The following is a 3,215-nucleotide window of genomic DNA, read 5'->3' as shown; positions in this document are numbered from 1 at the left end:
CCCAAGATGTGTGAGGTTTGATAAGATTTATTTGTTTATTGCTCTGGAAATTGGTAGCCTGTCCCAGCAAGGTTTCTTTGTGCTATCAATACTCGCTTCACTTTAAACGATTTTTTGGGGGTTTTAATATCACAAAACCAGTGGGTTTTTTTGGCAGAGTTTGCAAATGAAGGCGAAAGCAGCTGTTTGACATTATGCTGTAAAAAGTGATTTATATGTTTTAACAGTAATTATGATATATTTTTTTCTATAGCCATACGGAATATAAACTGACTCTTATTTTACATACAAACAGAAGAACATACGGTGATCCATTAAGTTACATAAACGTTAGTTGAGGGGTTTTGGACTTTTGCAATAGAACTTACTTTGCCAGTTGTTTCAAAAATAAAAAATTGGACGGTTAGATGATGTGAACACACTTTGATCTTTAATTGAAAGTAGACCTTGCAAATCACTGTTCGTTATCCTAACAACCAAATTAAATGAGGTTTGCTTCTAAATGTTTGACCAATTCACCAGAAAATAGGACTACAGCACCATCTTGTGGGAATCTATATAAAGTAATCGCCAAAGGAGGGGAAAAAGTATATTCCTGTATAGTTAAAGTTACTGCTTTAAACCAGTAACGATCAAATATTTTGAAATAGTACTTCTCTTTAATTTTTCCTCTTTGCCTTGGAATCGAGGAGGCTTTTATGTGAGGTGAGATAATTATTCTGTGTGATATTTGACGATGTTTGTGGCGGGAGCCAGAGCAATGGGTCTGTTTGTCGATGTTATGACAAAGGGGAGGCTTGTGAGTCAATATAAATGAGTTGAGTTACAGGGATTTATCATTGAACGCATCTGATTGAGGCAGCAAGTGTTAGAAAAAGGTCTTTCTGTGAGTGTGTGATTTAATATCGTCTCTATTTTGTACTGCAAAATGGAAAATCCAGAGTTGTTCAGCTCTTTTCTTCTTCCGGAGGCTTAGATGTGGCACTTGTCTCTGCAGGACAGGATTCAGGCTTTGTAATTAAAAGCTTTGTTCTTTTTTCAGGCCCAGGCAGTTGATCCGACTGAAGCCCAGGGGTGTTTCACTGCCGGCGCAGCAGAGCTGGTTTTCTAAAGGTCTTTTACATTTGCTTTCTTGTTTTTTAAATTAAATTTGGTTTTGGAAGATAGGGCCATCTTCTGGAAAAGAAAAAATCATAGCGCATTCAGACCCTCTTTATGTGTGAGTTATAACTTGTTTTTACTTAGTTCCGTCATTGGAAACAGTGCTGGTAAGGGTCTATGGCACAGCAAAACTTCAGCAGAGCCGGGAGATACGCGTCTCAAGACTGAAAATAGAGGATTTTGAATAATTCCTGGTGCAGCGCTGCATCCAGCATCGTCACAGCAGTCAGAGCTGACATCCTACGCGTGCAAACAGTTGGATGGGTGGATCTTGCTGAGTGACAGGAAGCGTTAGATACCTTCCGAAACGCAAATTAAATCCAGCGAATGTTCCTCACTATAGTTTCTATCAGGCCTAGCTCTAGCCAATGGCCGGGAAAAATTCCTGTTGCTCTAGGATTATAGATCATTCATTGAACTTCTTAAAGTTACTGAATTTAATGGTTAGTTTAAAAATATTTATTATTAATTTTATAGTTAAGAATGTTCTGACAACTCCATTTCCGTAAATATCCATAGAATAATTCCACCTTCTAGAACTGGAAGTATTTATGCAGTGTGTGGGACGATGAAGCATAATTGCATTAAAGCAGAATGCTAAAACAAGCTTCTACAAAAATATACTTGTAATTCTTTTAGCAAGATTCTAAATCTGTTAAAACTTAGAGGATTCCCATTAAGTTTTTTTTTTTCTCTGCCGTATCTAAGGTCAGTATGCACTTTAAATTACCGAAATTAAAACATGCTATAGAAAACAGAAGGATTTTCTCTCCCCCCAGATCTCTCATACTGAAAAGCACTCTGATAAACTCTTAGTTATATTTTCAGCTCGTGTATATGCTGCTACGTGCTGCGGAATGCTAGTGCTGAGTCATAAATGCTAAGAAAATGCTTGCAGTTATGACACTGGAATGTATATATATTTTTATGGTGTTATGTTTGATGTTTAAGATCTGGTCCTTGCAGACGACTCGGGTCTGGCTGCACCTGAGTCCCGGACGGGCTCGCTTCAGGCTTTGTGGCCAACTTGGAATTGTTTTGCGTCATCAGAAGGGTATTCAAAGCTCGACGCGTTAATTACGAAGCGTGTCCTGTGTCCTTACATGTCTTCCCAGTTTTCTTAAACTTGTCCTTGGAGTTCTTCCGTGTGTTTCTGTCCTGGTTTAGTCTCATGTCCCGTGCCAGGCTCAGTTCAGTTTCCAGTCCCACAGCAAACCTGGTACAGAAGAAACCTAGCCTGGAAATGTTTTGGTTTTTTGTTTGTTTTTTTTTTTTTTTTTTTAAGTTTTACTTTCTTTTAAATTTGCCTGATACAGAATACTTGTAGTCTTGAAATCAGTTCCGATAAAGAGAGCGTGTCTCATGGAATTAATTAGCAGAATAATTAGCAGAACTCAAGACTGTGGGGAGGGAGGTTACTTGGTTTTCCTTCCCCATCAATCTAGCAGTGATTAGTAGAGCCACCTTCTTTAAATTCCAATATAAAAATAATTTTGTTGCTCTTATTTTCTGGCAATGTGATATATTTATTATAGAGCTTTGAAGAAATACTCCAATGTGAAAAATACTGTGTATAGATTAATTTTTTTAAATCTTCTTTTTAGCTTAAGCCGCTGGTAGCACGTAGCGTTGTGACTTCGGTTTAGCTGAACCTGATGCAAGTGGCTTCTCTCCCCGCGGAAGATCAAATAGGTGATAGCTTTTCAAATGAGCCATTCTTTACAACGCCGTAAGCCAGAGTGCGTGTTGAGTTGTGGGGATAGCTGTCTGCTGCCCAGATGGCTCCGCAGCAAATCTTACGTGTTGCTGAAGTTGCTGTTACAGCCTGCGATACAACCAGCCTAAAAGCCTATTGCTCATACGAAACCCACATTTTTTCTCATGGCTATTTTGTTCCTATTTTTTTTTCTTCCCCCTTCCCTTGCTCATTGGCATTTTTGTTGGATTTATTATATCCATTTTTATTTCAAGGATATCCATTTTAAAATCAAGGATATGGATACACTGAAGTTTGAGACGTGAATTCTTGGCTTGTAAAGGTTAGTTTTTCTGGA

The sequence above is a fragment of the Larus michahellis genome, chromosome 5 (assembly GCF_964199755.1).
Source record: "Larus michahellis chromosome 5, bLarMic1.1, whole genome shotgun sequence".
In the NCBI taxonomy this organism is placed as follows: domain Eukaryota; kingdom Metazoa; phylum Chordata; class Aves; order Charadriiformes; family Laridae; genus Larus; species Larus michahellis.
Note: the sequence above shows the minus strand (reverse complement) of the source record.